This window comes from Apteryx mantelli, chromosome 3, assembly GCF_036417845.1.
Source record: "Apteryx mantelli isolate bAptMan1 chromosome 3, bAptMan1.hap1, whole genome shotgun sequence".
Classification (NCBI taxonomy): Eukaryota; Metazoa; Chordata; class Aves; order Apterygiformes; family Apterygidae; genus Apteryx; species Apteryx mantelli.
In genome coordinates this window covers 95,286,308-95,304,653 of record NC_089980.1, presented here as the reverse complement: position 1 = coordinate 95,304,653, position 18,346 = coordinate 95,286,308, and the positions used below count along the sequence as shown (strand labels likewise).

The 18,346-nt window shown below is 39.1% G+C and overlaps 1 long non-coding RNA gene across 2 annotated transcripts; it reads right to left on the bottom strand.

Annotated features, from left to right (window-relative positions):
• Positions 1-302: 302 nt before the first annotated feature.
• On the bottom strand, positions 303-7,666 carry LOC106489658 (uncharacterized). 2 transcript variants are annotated; one of them, XR_001293433.2, is made up of 3 exons: positions 7,503-7,666; positions 6,261-6,414; positions 303-362 (listed from the first exon to the last, which is right to left on the bottom strand). It is a non-coding gene; the product is annotated as an uncharacterized lncRNA (long non-coding RNA). The 2 variants fall into 2 exon arrangements; XR_010883902.1 differs by having other exon boundaries at positions 6,261-6,411.
• Between the last annotated feature and the right edge of the window lie 10,680 nt (positions 7,667-18,346).

Below are 18,346 nucleotides of genomic sequence, written 5' to 3'. Positions count from 1 at the left end.
AAAACCCGCCTGGATGCAATCCTGTGCAATGTGTTCTAGGTGACCCTGCTTGAGCAGGGGGGTTGGGCTGGATGATCTCCAGAGGTCCCTTCCAACCTCAGCGATTCTGTGATCATCAAACCACATCTTTCTGAGGGAGTAAAAATCTCAAGTCCAGGAACTGGTAATGCATACCACAGTGCTTCAGGCTGTGTAAGTAGTTCTCTACGTCACAGAGGATTAATGGTATTATTATTATTATTTATATTCACTGTAATAGTAACTGTACATCAATGTAATGGTAGGTAAGTAGCCATTGGTTTCTTCATCTTAAGTATTAAGGATGTTGTTTACCATTTCTCATTTTCACACAGAGTGGTGTTCTGTAAAACAAATAGTGTAGACAGAAAAAAATCTTGAAATATATACATGTATTTCTAAAGTACAGCAGGGAGAAGGAAGGTCACTGAACAATGTAATTGATGGCAGTAGCAAAATGTTTCCTAACCTGAAACATTGCTAGACTATGTTGATCAAAAGTACCAAATCAGAACAAAGTATAGAAATGCAAGGTAACACCCTCTATTGTTCACATTGATTGCATGAAAGGAAATAGAATGCAGATTAGGAAAGCTTTGATGAATGCATAGGCAGCCAAAAGAAGTACAATAAAATGTTGGGTTTCTCCCTCCTAGTAGAAGCATACACTGCATTACCAAGCTAATCAAAATGCACAGTGCATATTTCAGCAGATTGAAATCAATTGTAACATGAGATAGCCTTTTATTTTATTCATCTTGACTCTACTGAGTGATTACTTTACCTTCTGCTGTTCAGCAACTTTCAGAATAATGCACAACTCAGTGGACTTCCTTAATGCTTGTGTGTTGAATCTTTACTTTATTTAATGCATTTACCAGAGACTGGTGGTGCAGAAGGCTGCAGCCTCATATGCTGCCTTGAAGGATATGTGGGTCATAGCTTCACCAGAGGAGACTTTGATTTCTGTGCAAAGCTTGCACATTGATGGAATGACATTTTTTATCCTAACAGTGGAGAGCGACGGCTATACCATTTTTAGCATTGCTGCCAGCTAATTAGTGGAATGCCATTGATCATATAGTTTCACAAAAGGCCAACAGGCTTCCCACATTGTAAAACAAGAATAAATTCTGTAAAATTTATGGCCAAATTACTGGCAGCTGAGGTGCACAGTGAAATGTAGTCAATTAACGTGATCACTGTAAATCAAAGGTACAGCTTACTGTGTAAATAACAGTTTGTAATAAACATAAATAACAACACAAGTGACTCAATTTAGCAGTGGCACAAACAGTTGTTGATGGTCAACATACTGAAGTGTGGAAATGAAAACAGGGTAAATATACAGCAGAAAAAAATCTTGAACCACTGGAGCAGTGTTTTAAGTGACACACAAACAGACAATGAGGTACAAAGCAGCAGGTTGTCAGAACATAACCAACCAAAGAAACTCACTAACAGAGACTAAAAGAAGTCAAAGGATGTACAGAAATTAATGTACTGAGATACATTTCTAAACAATTGTCTATCACCAGTCTCTTGAGTTAGTTATGGGTCTCATACCTTCTTAAACTTACTAGTCTCTAACACCTTACATCCCAATAACTCTCATCCAGTTTTTGCTTTCCCAATGCATTTATCTATGACCTAATGAAGACAGTTATCAAACTTAAGATTTTAAGAGCTTCAAATTAAAATTCTATTTAGTTCTAATGAATTGTATGAAATTTCACTAGAAAAGTGTGTCCCTGTTTTTAAAGACTAGTATGTACTAGTCCAACACTCTCTATGAAATCAGTGAATTTCCTTGGTCAGTGTAACTGATTGTACAAATTAGGAGATTATTGATTTTATTTTTGTACTGAGGGAAGTGCAATTATGACTTTTTGATTACAAAAAAATGGGTGTGTCTAGCTGAACAAAAATTGAGCCTCACAAACCCTCATGGTAAGTAGTTTATGCAACTTCTAAACACTACTTGTCTGTACTTCTCTCCAAGTTTGTTTGCCTGTTATTTAACTCAGTACATGGTGGGTTTTGATATAAGTATAGAGAGTGGAGAATTTTGAAGGAATGGGTTGTATTTCCGGATGCAGACAATGTCTGGATGCTGTTGATCTGGGGCTTGTGGGGTGGGGCTGTTTTTAATAATAAACTTTTCTTTATAAAATCAGTTAAATCTGAGGAATATAAAACCAACCCCCCATAGGAAAGCAAATGAAGAACTATAAAAGAAATGAAAGAACTTTAAACTCCTACACAGGATATCAGCATGCTGTGGAGGGATCTCAACAGGCTGGAGGGGGATTTTGACATGCTCATGAAGTTCAACAAAGTGAATGCAAATTCCTGCACCTGGAGTACAACAATCCTATGAAACAATGAAAGCTGAGATCCCACTGGGTAGGAAGCAGTTTTGCAGGGAAGGACCTGCAGGTACTTGGGAACAAGAAGCTGAACATGAGTAAGCAGTGCACCCTTGCAGCAATGAAGGCTAAACACGTATGGAGACACATTGTGCATGGCCTTCAGACTGAAGGGAGTGATTATTCCCCTCTGTTTAGCATCTGTGAGACCACATCTGGAGTATGGTGTTTACTTTGGGCCCCCCAGTTCAAGAAAGACATTGATGAACTGCAGTGAGTCCTGTGGGGATCCACCAGTATTTAGGGGGCTAAGTCACATATGAGGAGATGCTGAGAGACCTGAGTTACTCTCAGTTTCAGCAAGAGAAACTCCCGCTAGTGTCAGGGCCCAACACCCTCCTCCCCATCTTAGAGTTAAGCTGGTTGTTCAACAGCTGCTCACTAATAGGAGCCGTTATGAAAAAAACTGGAAGTCCAAGTGGAGGCTCCCCACAAACAGCTCTGCTCAGAATTGCTCAGAACCTCAGCAGGTTCTCTCCCACCCTTCACTTGGGAGCTGCTTTTAGAAGAGACTCTTGTTCTTGGACTCCAACCTGAGCTACACTGCAGCTGTGTTGCAGGCATGCTTCTGCTTCACCATATACACTGTTAATCTGGACCCTGATCCTGACCTGAGTGCTGGACTTCCTGTCCTGACCTCAGACCCGCCTTGCCACTACAAACCTGTCTGGTGATCATCAGCCTGTGTCTGACTCTGGGTACCATCACCAGACCTGATCCTGACCTTGAACTGCTGATTAGACTTCCTGGCTTGGCCTCAGACCCGACTCATCACCATGGACTCACCTGGTAATGGGGGCTCTGGGCTGTCTCAGCTGCCCCTGGCTGCCCTGCTCCCTCACAGCACAGTAGGATGGGCCCTGATTGGTGAGGCCCAGTCCCAGGATGTCCGTGGCCCATGCAGTGCCCCGACATTTAGATAAAAGAAAAAAAGTCTTCACCAAGAGGGCTGTTAAGCATTGTAATAGGTTACCTGTTATATAGCAACAACAGAGAGGCTGTTGAATTTCCATCCTCAGAGATTTTCAGAATTCAAAAGGACAAAGCCCGGAGCCAAGGACAAAGCCATGATGTAATGTGGAAGCTGACCTTGCTTTGAGCAAGGGGTTGGACAAGATGATATCCAACCATCCCTTCCAATGTAGCTAATATTATGACTCTGCTATTTTAAAAGAATTGAAGAGAAAACAAACCCTATGTCTTTCTACAATTATATCCCAATAATTGCACACTGACAAGAGCCACAGGAACTTCAGGGGTCCAAAATAAAGAGAAACTCAAGGCATCCATACTTCATGACCACAATTTCCAGTGCATGATCTTTAAAAGAAACAGGTAAGTCAACTAATTATACCCTAAGAGGTGAAATAGGCACCTACATCCAGGAATCAGACACAGTTTTCTTTTGTGGGATTATAGTGGTTTAAACTTTGCAGTGTAGGAGAGAACTCAGTATTTACGCACAATCGCTCTTCTTGGATACCTATATCAGGTCTGTAAATTCCAAACCTGGAGCAGGATACCTTAAAATTATCCTTTGCCATTTCAAAGTCTCTTTGCAGATCTGAACCTTAATGACTACTGACATTCTAAAATATGGTATAATTAGTAAAACCAAAACTACAAAAAGGGCTCTAGAAGGAAAATTTTCTCTATTTAAAATTGCTGGTGATTCTTTGTGTGTTGAATAGAAGATTTGTGAATTGAATTCCTAAAAACTGAGGAAAAGAGAACTGGAACAGCCAAAGTTGGTAGCAGGCATTAAGTCCTGCTGTCACCAATACCACATTTTATAATCTCTTTAATACATTTATCAAGTTTTAATTTAAAAACAGCTAAATTGTTTCACCCTAATACTCTCATTTGGAGAACGTATCCAAAACCTGAATGCTCAATTGGTTAGAAACATTAATCTGATTTTCAGCCTAAACATATTCATATTAGTTTATATCAATCTCATTTGTGCCAAAATTGTTCTTTAGTTTAAATAGATTTTCTCCTTTCTTTGGGTATTTATAAAGAAACTCATATTCTTTCTCAACTTTTCTTTGCTTGGCTAACCAAGCAAAGCTCTTCCATTAAAAAGTAGGCTCTCCATTCTCCTAATCACCTTAGTAGCCTTTCTCATAGCCTCTTCCAGTTTCAGTTCATCTTTCTTGACTATGTCCGATCAAGATTTTGGCAAAGGAAAGATCTTATCAGGGTCCTGTGCGGCAGAACTTCCACTTCCCGTCTTTGCTAGGCCTTCTGATACAGTTCAGTATCATATTTTCCCTTTATATAATTGAATAACATTGACAGCTCCAACTCAGCCTGTGGATTAGGTAGAACAACTTTCTGCCCATTTGCCATATGGAGATGATGACCACACAACTTAAAACAAAACTTCTTACTGTGAATAATCACAGGTTTGCCCTGGTATTTTGTGTGATTGAATTTCATCCTGTTTCTATTACTCCAGTTTCTAAAGTAATTCAGTTTTCTCTTTCGTTTGGTTGGGTTTGTGTCTTTCTTATATGAGGTCTGCAGTCTTCTGCCTGGATAACAGATTCCAATTTTGTGTCAGCATTTTATCAGCACAATATTGTGACACAAAAACTAACATTCAAAGGGGCTGAGAGTCAGTTTCCTTGAAGCTGCCTCCAGATGCTCTCTAAAACTGTCCCCACTACTGTTTTCTGAGAGACCTTCCTGCTCGCCTTCCATTTTGCATAAAATCAGTCTCCAAATTCTCCAGCTTTAACTAAAATCTTTCCATGTAGCACCTTATCAAAGCTTTACTGACCACAGATAAACTAGTTCTACGGTCCTAGTTCAATTAGTCTGCTGAAGAGAAAATCAGTTTCATCAAATTATCTATGGCTTCATTCAACATGATGATTTAACTTTGGTAATCCATATATCTCTTTTTCCCCTTAACTCCTGGCCTCTAATTATCTTTTTATATTCCTTGTATTTTGTGCTATTGATTTTCATACACTTAAAAAGGTGCAACTCAGTTCAGTGTTTAGTAATTCTCATTTTATCCCCTTTTATTCTGTTTTCCAAGACAGGTTCTTGCTGATTTGGTGTTTCCAAAGATATATTAAAAAGAAAAGTTTTTTCTCCTCAAAAATAGTGTATCATTTGTAGGCTGACTTTAATGGGCTCAGGAGTGCTATTGTGATTGAAATTCTTCCAATAATGCTATATCTATTAAGAATACAGCACTGTTGTGATCTCACTTTTTCTGAAAAAAAGAGCTCTCCTCTGACCTCAACTATATCTGTTTCTTTTCACACAAAGTTCTACCAAATTCAGGAAACATTATTGCATTTTAATTGTGAAAATAGTAGCCTATTTTGAATAACAGTACTACCCATTTATGAATCATGACTACAGGCACAAAACATCCATCTATTTTATTAGTGCTATATGAAAGGAGAAACAAACATATCTTGTTTTCTCAAGAAAATGCCAAAATGTGCCTTCCATATTAACAATATTTTTATCATTACATAGCTTGCCTAATGTCAGAAAAAATCTAAACAAATCTATCATTATTATATAGAGAGGTTTACAGCTCAGGTCATCTGTCACAGTATGTGGTTATTATACACCAAAGGTCAGATCTATACCAAGAAAATGGAAAGTTTATTTTCTTTTCATAATATTTTTAGTACTTGACTTGCTTCAGTCCAACAGGTTTTATGTAGACTGTTTGCAATTTAATTATTCATGATGGAGAATATACTCAGAAAAGTTTGCTGAAGGTAATATATAAAGGATAACAAAGATAGAACTCAAGAGGATAGCTGATACAAAATTACTCACTCTGCGTTCAGGTGAGGGGAAGGTATTGCGCTGTAATGTTTAAATGGAAGAGAAGGTTTGTCAAGAGTCAAGGAATAGACAGTCCTCTGGAAAAATATGCTCACAGTGAATAGTGGCTCCCAAGATATTCTGAGTTAAGAAGAGTTCAATTCTGCTAAAGGACAAAGGACAATTAAGAGTTAAGTATATAAATACCAGCAGACAATTGATCATGTTGAAAATCAAGATATATGCATACATTGGCAGATTAGTCAGCTGTTTGTGCAGTAGCTTGTTGAGTACGGGACTCCAGAGGATCAATTACACTGTGGCAGCAGACCTTTTTGTTACTCAGCTTTGTCCCCACAAGTTACTGATAGTGCATCTATGAACAGTGCATACTGCTGTGACCAACAAAGACAGACAATGAAACATAGGCATGCCATGACAACACAGCCTACAGACCACAGTGCCACCCCAGGAAGGGGAACTGTGGAGAAAATTGCAAGTTCTCCCTGAGCCTAAGGTCCACTTCTGTTGCCCCAAGAGAATTTGCTCTGTTTAATTGAAAGGAATGTGTATGGAATAATAAGGAATTTTAGGTGCCGGCAAAATCATTATTTTGATTCAAAGTAGAGCATCATAGGCCGGATCTTCAGCTGCGATAAATTAGCATAGTGCAGCTATGTCGACAGCTACATGAACTTACTCCAAACGAGAATCTAAGCAGCTGAGTTTAGGAGCAGTGACTGTCTGAAACAAGACCAGAGTATTTTTAATTTTATTTAACTCTTTAATTAACAGTTTTCATGAGAATGCTTGTGAGCATCTCTGCAAGAACCCAGGATATATAATCTTTTTATTTTAAAATGATGAATTTTTTTTTAAAATATTCACTTAAATAACATGCAAATGTTCCTACCCACAGGGTTCTACCTGTTGCTTTGGTACATGCTGGATACACAGGGTGCACTGAACTTTTTGATGATTTTTAACATATTCATAGTATAGCATGATACATTTCTTCTAAGGTTGATTCTTCCTCAATGCTCTTTGGATTGTGTTCTGGCTTCCCCCAAGAAGTCATTTACTATTTTTGAATTGCTTCCTTGATTGAAAGGACTATGCACATTCTTTATCTAGATGCAACATGCATGGTTTTGGCTCCTATGCAATCACTTTAAAGACTTTGTTAGTAAAGCTAGATGTTAGAAAAGAGACTGAATGTTGGTTAATAAATTATCTGTATCCATCCCAATTTACCTTTCTCTAGTTGTAGTTGACAGGCACCACACAGGGAAGCATGGGACTCAGGATGGTGCAGCCCATAGAAGAGGGGTTTGCTCTGGGGTGCTCCCCAAGAGTTTAGGAACTCTGGGTGCAACATGGCCAGAGTCACCACACTGTGGGGGTTGCCATAGCCTTCCAATGACCCCATGAGTGTTGAGTGAACCTAGTCAGCAAAAGAAAAGTGACACTGCAGACTCACACTGTAAGCATCTAGGTACTGTGGAAGTTTGTACTGGGTTATTTGTTGACCATGCATACTCTTATCTGTTGACCATATTGTTATCAGCTGAGGCCACTAGTTCTGTTGTGTAACCATGGTCTGGCACTGTTTGATTGGGTAATGAACTAAGCCTGGGAAGGGTAAAAGCAAGTAAGCCACTCTCCTCTGTGGTGGGCTTAGGTTCACTATCAGCTGGCCTACAGGTCTGATGACTCACCCATCAGCAGGGACACTAACTGCCAGAGAGAACCTGAATTATCTTGGTGCAGCTTGGGTGTGGTGAGAATAATGTGGGGGAAAACTATACTGGAGGTGTGCCCCATAAGGACAAGGAAAGGGTGAGAATGGTCATTGTATTGTGCATCTGTGGCTTAACCATAGAGCTCTGATATATGTATGCTATTTTTAGTTCTGTTATATTTCTAGCTTTACTATACTTTTTAGCTTTGTTATACTTGTAGACTGTCTGGTGTTAATTGTTTAGTGTTGTACAGTATCTGTCATGTGTAGAACTGCTTAGCTCTAATAAATTCTTATACTTGACAAATGAGGATCTCTTGAGTTCAGTGCAACTAACCCCAGAATCTGAAAGAATCCTAGATGCCCCTCTAGGGGTTTGTCACAGTAGTGTAGTGTAGCTTTGGACTTATACTTGATCTTAATTTGGGTAAGAATGTATTAATATCAGTTGCAGGAAAAGTTTCTAAAGAATCTGAAAATCCTGAAGATCCTGAAAATGGCTAGAAGGGAGTGGCTTTATGGAGGACTAACTGAAAGAGGACAGGCATCCAGAATACAGTGAAAAATCACTGGATGTTCAAGTGATGAAATAGGAGTAACTTTCTGAAGGAGACACAGTCTATAGCATCTATCTCACCTGATGGAAGCACAGCTTATGATGAGTATTAGGCCCATAGGTAGTATAGGCCAAATAGTATTTTGAGAATAGATTTCAAGGCTAGAACTGGAATTCCTGCTCTTGACTTTTCAGAGGCCAGGAACATCTTCTGCAGAAGACATCAATATATCTTCTTACATATGTTATGGCAATGTTGTTAAAGCCCTATGGGTAATGTACCACAAAATCAGTGCTTGGACATTCCAGAAGACTGGTATCCTGGAAGGCTGTTAGTCTCTGCTTTATTTAGTATGTTCACCAATGACATGCTAAAAGCCATTTCTGAGTTTACATATAAGATAATATCTAAATGGCTTCAGAGAACTGTTCTTCCAGAATAATGAAATGTAAATAATGAAAAGTATCTGAATCTACCATGACTGCCACAGATGACTATGGCAGGAAATTAACGTTGAAAACAAATACCACAATGATCATGACAACATATTTTTACTTAACTTCCTTAGATTTGAACTGGGCTAGGCATACCTTTTAGCTCCTTTTAGTTAAAACTTAAATTAGAACAACCAGGGGACATCCTAGATCAAAATTTCACATAATCCCAAACTAAGGTAATTTCTGTTATTGATCTCCTGAACTAGCTGCTGAATAAATGGGAAGGATCAGTGTAGAGCCAGCATGGAAACAAGACAAACTGGGGCTCTTTACCTGCTATTCTGTTAGCAAATGCACTCCAGCTGAACCCTGTCCAAATTAGATTAAAAATTCACAGTTTAATGGTACTATGAGAGTTATGGGCATATTAAAAGTACTCAAATTCATACTGTTAATTTCCTAGTCAAATTGTATCCACCTAAAATCATCACAAATTGATTCATTAATCACAGAATACAATAAATATTACATTTTCTACTGTCCAAAGACATTTAGGTTTTACTCCTTTACATTGTCACAACTAGGAGATCAACATTTTTCAGGTTTCAGGTTTGGCCTTGTCACACTTCAGGTTCCCGTACTGCCTTTGGAGCAATTTAGTAAATTCTGCATTGCATGATCCATGATTTGCCAGAAAGAGCCATCTTTGGGGCATCTGCAACCACTATAATGTGGTGGAAGTTGCTGCATGCATAATGCAATGGCTCCTTTTCTGGTGTTGGACTCCTTGGAAGTGTTGTGTTGAATACCACTGACTCAGAGGCCACTGTCTCAAGTACATGACTCAAGCACACTTAGATGTGTTCGTGTGAGCACTTTCTATTGATAGATCTGCCTGTATGAACATTCTTCTGTGTCCAAATTATTGACTAATCTGAGCATGATTACTCAAATAAGTACAACCACACCACATGCTGCACACTACTAGGCAGCACTACCTGGAAGTGAGAGAAGGGTAAGAGGTCCTAACTATGCTGCCCTCCAAGACACACTCATCACCACCATAAATCTCCATCAATCTCTGTAATGTTGACTTTTGTACAACTTCATCTCATCTCATTTCATTTGCTTGTTGTAGTGCTTTTCGAAGTTCTCTTCTTCATGAGTGCACTAGATTTTTCTGAAGTCACACTTTGAAAAAATAGGATGACCATTTCAAATACATTCCTCTTTCAGAGCCAAAACTAAAGAGCTGCAATTTAGAAAGTTCAATCAGTTCTTCAGAAGCTGCTATCACAGACTACAGTCATAGCATCATTTTTTTTATTCTCCCCAAAATTAACTCATTTAAGATTGGCTCCACAGAAGTTATAAGGCTAAATTGTAGCCTCTGTGTATACAGTATTTCTGAGTCACTGAAAAGCATGCAGATCACAAGACTTTATTTCAAAGCCAAAATCTTCCTATGGTAATGAGGAATAAATAACTCGAATATCTGTATTTTCATGATTGTCCCTTTTTTTTTTCTAAGTGTTTAGAATACAAGATGATCTTTAGTTTGATAGACTGAATTAGAATTCGAAAGATCAGATTTCCAGTATGATCTTGGGCCAGCCTCAAATTCTCTTCAACTCAATGCCTCTTGTCTAAAGTGGGTGCAAAGTGGATGTAATAAAGTTGGCCCAGGGGAAGCGTAGTCTGTGCTACCTGACAATAAAAATATCAAGCATCACAGAGACGTCTGCATTTATAAATAAATGAGCTACACATTAAAAAGGGTCTATTTGCATTCTGAGTTCCTCAAACTTTTTCTTCATCTTTATCCCAATGTTTTCTCTCTTCCATAGTCAAATTCACCAGAGGAAGTAGATGAAGAATTAACACACAAAGAAGTCTGGCAGCAAAAAAATGAAAAGCATCCCACTGCAACATATTTCATCTATTTTATAGGCTAGGTATAAAGATGTATTATAACAGAAAAGAGAAAGGTTTCTAAAATACCTTAAAAAATAATGTCAGAAAGGACAGTTTGTTAAAAACCATTCAAATCCCTTTTCTCTCAAGTCTAAAGGGTCTTTTGCTGTTTAAAAGGCATATGCTTTTTTAGCTCCTTCTCTGAATGCACAGAAAAAGAAGTATAAAGAAATCTTGCATTTGATTAGAATAATTTTGACATGAAAATATGACATCTGTATATTTTTTTTAAATTAGCAGAATATGATACATTTATGGGTAACACATTTCTAAAAAGAGTTGTATGGTGCTCTAGCACTCCACACCAATAACCAACCTACTATGCCATCTAGCAATCATAAATTTTCATTCCATTTTCAGCTTTCCACAGATGCAAAAACATAATTTCCAAAAATGACTACAGTTCATCAGCTTCACAAGCTATACCTGCTTGATTATTGATTCATCTAGATAAATTTCAGACTTTTAATTCTCTGCATTGACAAAATTATAGAGTATGCCAGAAACTTTATACACCAGAAGCAGTAAAAAACCTAGAACCCTTCTCTAATTTTTGATTACCCTGCAGTTGTACTCAAAGATGCAACAAAGGGAGACATCAAAGCAGCAAAGCTCCATAGAGAATGATGAGAACTAGTACAACAAAGAAATCTAGATTAAATCAGTAGGGAGTGAATTTCAGTTAGTTTTGTAGGCCTTGGCGTATGGCATCAGGCATATGGCTCAGTGAGGAAGCACAGTGTTGATTAGAAGGGTACTCAGAAAAGTAATTTGGTTTAGTAAAATAATAAATACCAAAAGAGTTATTTTGCTTCAACCATGTTTAATAGCAAGTAGCATTTTTTGTAAAGTTCCACCCTTCTAATATCAGCACTAGTATCCACAGCATATCCAGCTCCTATTAAAAATGATTCAGCTAATATTTGTACTTCCAGGCAGCAATATAAAGAAAATAGCACAAAGCTCTTGGTAAGATATATCAGTAATAATATAAATCCCCCATGGTCTCTTATCTCAACTTCCTGTCTTCCTCATGAAAGTCACAGAAGGTTCTATCTAACAGCCTTTCTTCAGAGTAAATTACCCTTAAGTAGATGAATCCAGTGGTTGCTGTGTATGTCTACACAGAAAGTTTATCCTCAAATCAAGAATATGTAGTGGTTTGTATCCCCACTGAAAGGTCTCTTTCACCCAAAACTTGAGTTAGAGTATCTGCAAACAGTAGTTTCCTTTCTGCCTCTGTCCCATGCAAAGTATGAAAATAAACTGGCAGAAGAACTGAAGGGAGGTGGTTGATGTTAACATTCCCTCACCTTTCGCATAGAAGTGCAAGGCTCTGATCTGTTTTTTAGAGGTCGGAGGTGAAAGCATCTGCAAATTACACAATTTCATACTGTTGCAGATTCTAGGGGGGTTCTTTCTTATAAGCCTGCAATTTTGTACATATGATCTCTTCTAGTTTTTCTCTTACTCTTAAATATGTATTACACATGCACCAGATTATTTTTATAATGTGTGAGAACACGTCATGATCATATGATCATTCATACAGATGTTTGAGGACACATTTGGTTTCCCACAGGTCCTTGGGAAGTTTCTGACAGCAACAACTTCCCAAATCTGGAAGGGTGGCCTATCCACAGAAAGTGGACTAATAGGAAGTCTTGGCAGAAGTCCACCCTAGAATACCTTCCAGGAGAGGTTACAGTACTGGAGTGATTTAAGAGTGACACTCTCATAGCACTGAAAAATGCCTGGGGTATGGGATAAAATAGAAGGTATTTGCTCCTCTCTATACACAGCACTTTTTTTCCCCCCATGGCTGTTATTATTGACTCACCCCTATCTATTTTCTTCAGTCTAAAGTAATTTTTAATCATCTATGTTGTTTGTTTAATGGTTTAAGAAAAAAATGTGATCTTTATTTTTAATAATACTTTATCAATGAGTTCAATGAAGAAATGAAATTTTCTAGCTTGTGCTAGGGAAAACTCAGTTGTGTTGTGATAAATGAAAGTAGATGAATTCACATATTTAATGTAGATAAACTCCAGATTATATGATCTCTGCTTACCTCAGATATACTAGATGACTGAATGGCTCCATTTAGCGTTAAAATAGATAAATAAAATCTATTAGGTTAGTACTGTGGGACAGGGTAACAGTGAATCAGACCCTTCCTTGTTTTTCCTTATTTCTTTTCATATACATCTGGGTATGTTCTTACATCAGCAGAAGTGCTGTAATGTACTGTTCTTCTTTGTCTTTATTATTAGCAAATAGTTTGAAAACACTGAGCATGGAAACCCCTGAGAGCAGAATTTCAATAGCCAGAAAAGAACAACCTGCATGTTTGCAATACAAAAGAGGGATATATTGATTTGTAGTGAGTTCACCCAAATTAATAGTGCCAGCCAATAAGAAGACAGCATCAATTATTTGTTTAGTTTGAGAAATATCAGTGTTATGAAAAACAGACTTCTCCAAATAGAGTGGAAGAAAATGCACACATGTGGAAAAAAACTGCACAGTCAAGCATAAACAACTGTAAAGTACTTCAGTGAAATAATTGTCTGAAACAATTCTATTTCAGCAAACAGCATAAAAAATGAAGAAGATGCAGATGAATGAATCAACAAGGAATCTAGCAGTAAAGAACAAAGTGCACATATATTGGTAGTTTCTGTATAGCACACAGCAAGGTGAAAAAAAATCTGTATCAGAAAATCTAACTGAGAATTGTTTTGATATCAATAAAAATGCTAATTTACAACTACAACCTTTTAATGGTACTCAAAGGGACATCTGAATTCCTTCTTCTAGACAGTCAATCTTTGTATAAACCCAATGCCCCTTTTTACCTTGACAACGGAGCAAGAAGGGTTTCAGATATGTGGGTTGCTCTTATGTTACGGCCATTCCACGATTTTGCTTTACCTCCTTTCTCTATTCTTGAACACTATCTCATTCATGCATCAAAATCATCACCTTCACCTTTTGCAAAAGATGATGTTTCTAGATGACCCTAGCATAAGACAAAGCCCACACAACAGAGGATCTCTGAATATAGAGAGCAAGGTGTAGATCTTTCTGGCTGTGTTGTAAGCTGAGGCAAGAGTGGCCTAATGGACCACCCCAGGCTCCCAGATGTCCTCACCTTTGCAGATTTGTCATGAAAGGATTTGATGACAAATTTGATTTTAATTGCCATTGCTTGTTGTAGTCCAGTGCTGGACAACACACTTAAAAAGAATGGAGCTCATTCTCAGTCCAAGCTGCTCATGGTGCAGGAAGTCAAGCTAGCTGCGTCTGACTCTGCTGGGTTGAGGTAGTACTTCCACCCACTCTAGGAGAAGTCTCCTCACGGCAACCACAGTCACCACCAACACTAACTGAGATGGAAAAGAAACCCTAAAGCGTAAGCTAGCCCTGCTGGCAGAGGGACCCTCAGTCTGCTGTAACTTACTAGCTGTATGGAAGGAGAGTATGGCTCTGCTGTGGGAACACTCATACTAATGACTGGTATTTACTTTTTCTAAGGAAAAATGTGCAGTGTCTCAGACTACTGAAGGCAGTGCTATAATAGCTTCATTCTATTATGGAACCAACCAGATGGAGTTTCTGGTTAAAATCTCTTTCAAGAAAGTCTGAATATGACTGAAAATGGTGAAGAGCAAAGGGCTGAAAGAAGTAAGAATGATTTCCTATGAAGAGAAGAAAGGAAAGGACTTTTCTTTTCAATATCCAGTATGCACACAGCCAAAAGAGGCACTAGAGAAACTCTCTGCCTTGGAGTAAATGGGAAAAGATAGGTATCAGTTACAAGAAAATCACCCAGAGGTTACATGCTGAGGCTCAGCTAGTCCTGAAGTAAGAACTGGACTGGAGAAGAAGCATGGCTTCCTGAATGGGCTCCGGAAAACTAGTGCGGATGTCAGTGAAGTAAAGACTGATGTCACAGACAGACATCATATTCATAACATATCTCTGCTACTGTTAGTACGTACTGACTTTCTGATCCCACCTTTACTGGAAGAGCTCTCTCTGCCTTCAGTCCCAAATAACAGCAAATTGTTTAAAGCTGATTAACATGATGTTGAGACCAAACTAAAAATCTCACTGACAGAGGATGTATTTTACCAGGCTCAACTCTGTGTTAACATAGCTAAACAGCTTGTAGATATATTAGAGTGTGGACTTATTGTGCTTTCTTTCAAAACACCAGACAGCAGTATCTTAACAATATTCCTAGAGCTATCCTGACTTGCTTTAAAAAGAAATTATGGCATTCCCCAGGTGCATGCAAGGTCCATGTTATACCTTAGCATTCATAGGCAGGCTTAAATTGCTTAAATTCTGTACTTCTGAAAAAACAATACTATATTTTAAAGTAGAAAAAAAAGCAGGAAAAGTAGGAAGAAAAACAGAGAGATAATATCATTATGGAAAGTTTCAATATAGTGTTTCATATCTGATTTTGCTCCCTGTTTTTTATCCTCCAATTCTCTCCATATGCCATCTCCCTACTCTTTCAGTCTCTTATCATTCACTTCATACACCTTCCTCACTCTTCTCTTTTTCTCCATAACCTCAGTACTTATTTTTCTATAATTATATGAGAAGCAAACATTTCATTTTAAAATAGCAAATTTCTGATACTATGGCTGCAGAGAAGAGCTGAAAATGTATATTGTTCGCACTGTAACATTTGAGGAAAAAGAAAATACAAGAACTTGAAAATTCAAAGAGCAACACATATTTTAATTGAATCATTTTAATCTCTCATGAAGGCATGATTTGTGTTTTTTTTAAAGGTTCAAGATTAGATCAGTAGCAAGAGGAAGACTAGGGAAAATGTGGGCCCTTTGCTGAATGGGGTGGGTGCCCTGGTGACGAAGGATGCAGAGAAGGCAGAGATACTGAATGCCTTCTTTGCTTCAGTCTTTACTGCTCAGGCCAGCCCTCAGGAATCCCAGGCCCTAGAGACCAAAGAGAAGTCTGGAGAAAGGAAGACTTTCCTTTGCTCGAGGAGGATCGGAATAGAGATCATTTAAGCAAACTTGACACCCACAAATCCATGGGCCCCGATGGGATGCACCCACGAGTGCTGAGGGAGCTGGCGGACGTTATTGCTAAACCACTCTCCATCATCTTTGAAAGGTCATGGAGAGCAGGAGAGGTGCCTGAGGACTGGAAGAAAGCCAATGTCACCCCAGTCTTCAAAAAGGGCAAGAAGGAGGACCCAAGGAACTACAGGCCAGTCAGCCTCACCTGCATCCCTGGAAAGGTGATGGAGCAGCTCATCCTGGAGGCCATCTCCAAGCATGTGGAGGACAAGAAGGTGATCAGGAGTAGTCAGCATGGCTTCACCAAGGGGAAATCATGCTTAACCAATCTGATAGCCTTCTATGATGGAATGACTGCCTGGGTAGATGAGGGGAGAGCAGTGGATGTTGTCTGCCTTGACTTCAGCAAAGCTTTCGACACTGTCTCCCATACCATCCTCATAGACAAGCTGAGGAAGTGTGGTTTAGATGAGTGGACAGTGAGGTGGATTGAGAATTGGCTGAATGGCAGAGCTCAGAGGGTTGTGATCAGTGGCACAGAGTCTAGTTGGAGGCCTGTAGCTAGTGGTGTCCCCCAGGGGTCAGTACTGCGTCCAGTCTTGTTCAACTTCTTCATCAATGACCTGGATGAAGGGACAGAGTGCAGCTCTGCCGAGAAGGACCTGGGAGTGCTGGTATTCACCAAGTTAAGCATGAGGCAGCAATGTGCCCTTGTGGCCAAGAAGGCCAACGGTATCCTGGGCTGTATCAGGAAGTGTGTTGCCAGCAGGTGGAGGGAGGTGATTCTCCCCCTCTACTCAGCCCTGCTGAGGCCCCATCTGGAGTACTGTGTCCAGTTCTGGGCTGCCCAGTACAAGAGAGACATGGAGCTACTGGAGCGAGTCCAGCAAAGGGCTACAAAGATGATGAGGGGACTGAAGCATCTCTCTTATGAGGAAAGACTGAGAGAGCTGGGCCTCTTTAGCCTAGAGAAGAGAAGGCTGAGAGGAGATCTTATCAATGTGTACAAGTATCTGAAGGGAGGGTGTCAAGAGGATGGGATTAGACTCTTTTCAGTGGTGCCGAGCGACAGGACGCGAGGCAACGGGCACAAACTGGAACACAGGCAGTTCCATCTGAACATGAGGAAATACTTTTTCACTGTGAGGGTGACAGAGCACTGGAACAGGTTGCCCAGAGAGGTTGTGGAGTCTCCTTCTCTGGAGATATTCAAAACCCGCCTGGATGCAATCCTGTGCAATGTGTTCTAGGTGACCCTGCTTGAGCAGGGGGGTTGGGCTGGATGATCTCCAGAGGTCCCTTCCAACCTCAGCGATTCTGTGATTAGCAGTATAAATATGTCTCCATCCTTCCTTCAGGTATTGCAGTATGTTCTGTGTTCCATGAGAATTTTCTTCTGTGTGTAAGTATCTCTTGTGCATTCCAGCCCACTGTTATAGGTATTTTATTAGTCTAGATTACAGTATGATGATAATTGCCAGAATCAGGGACTTGCAGAGGGGGAAAAAAAAAAAAAGCTTCAGCTGTTATTTTAGATGCTATAAGGAAGTAGGTGTATTTACACTCTCACTTCCTAAATGGGACAAAGTTTAATCCAGTCCAAAAATATTAAAATTGAGCTGCAATAAAAATGGTTTCAGCGAACATTTCAAAAGTTAACTTATAAGAGACACTGTTTAATCTAAGAGAAATTTACCCATCATCTATTCCTCTTGAAAACAAACCTCTTGCTGTTAGGTATGTTATTTAGTTAATTTGTTCCTGATCACTAATTTGATATGTCATATAGTTAATTTATTCCTGATCAATAATTTAGCTGACCTTCATATATTAAGTTTTGGATTCCATTTCTGTAGCAGTGCAATTCCAATACATTGATCTGTTTAATAGTACCATACCTCAGCATAAGCCTTAAATTTGTTGTGCCCTCTGAAATAAGAAGTTAAGGCATTTGATTTCAAGCAGCTCAGTGGCAGCCCAGCAATAGGACCTAAACTTTCCCAACAGCTATTGCTTTTAAAAAGTTATCCCTAAAAATGGGAAACTTCCTATTTTTACCACTATATTTCTTTTGTTGCCATTATGCTCTGCAAAAGAAAATGTAATCCAGTTTAACATTCTGACGGGCGAGTGAAGAGTTAACAGGACTGAAGTTTGTCAATTGATATGGAGAAGAACTGATAGCACAAGAGCTGACCTGCGCAAAGCTGTTGAACAGAGGACTTAACAGGACTAAAGAAGTCTACCAACCGATATGCACAAGGACTGATATGCGCAAGGCTGCGGAATGATTAACAAGACTGGAGAAGTGAAGTCTGCCACC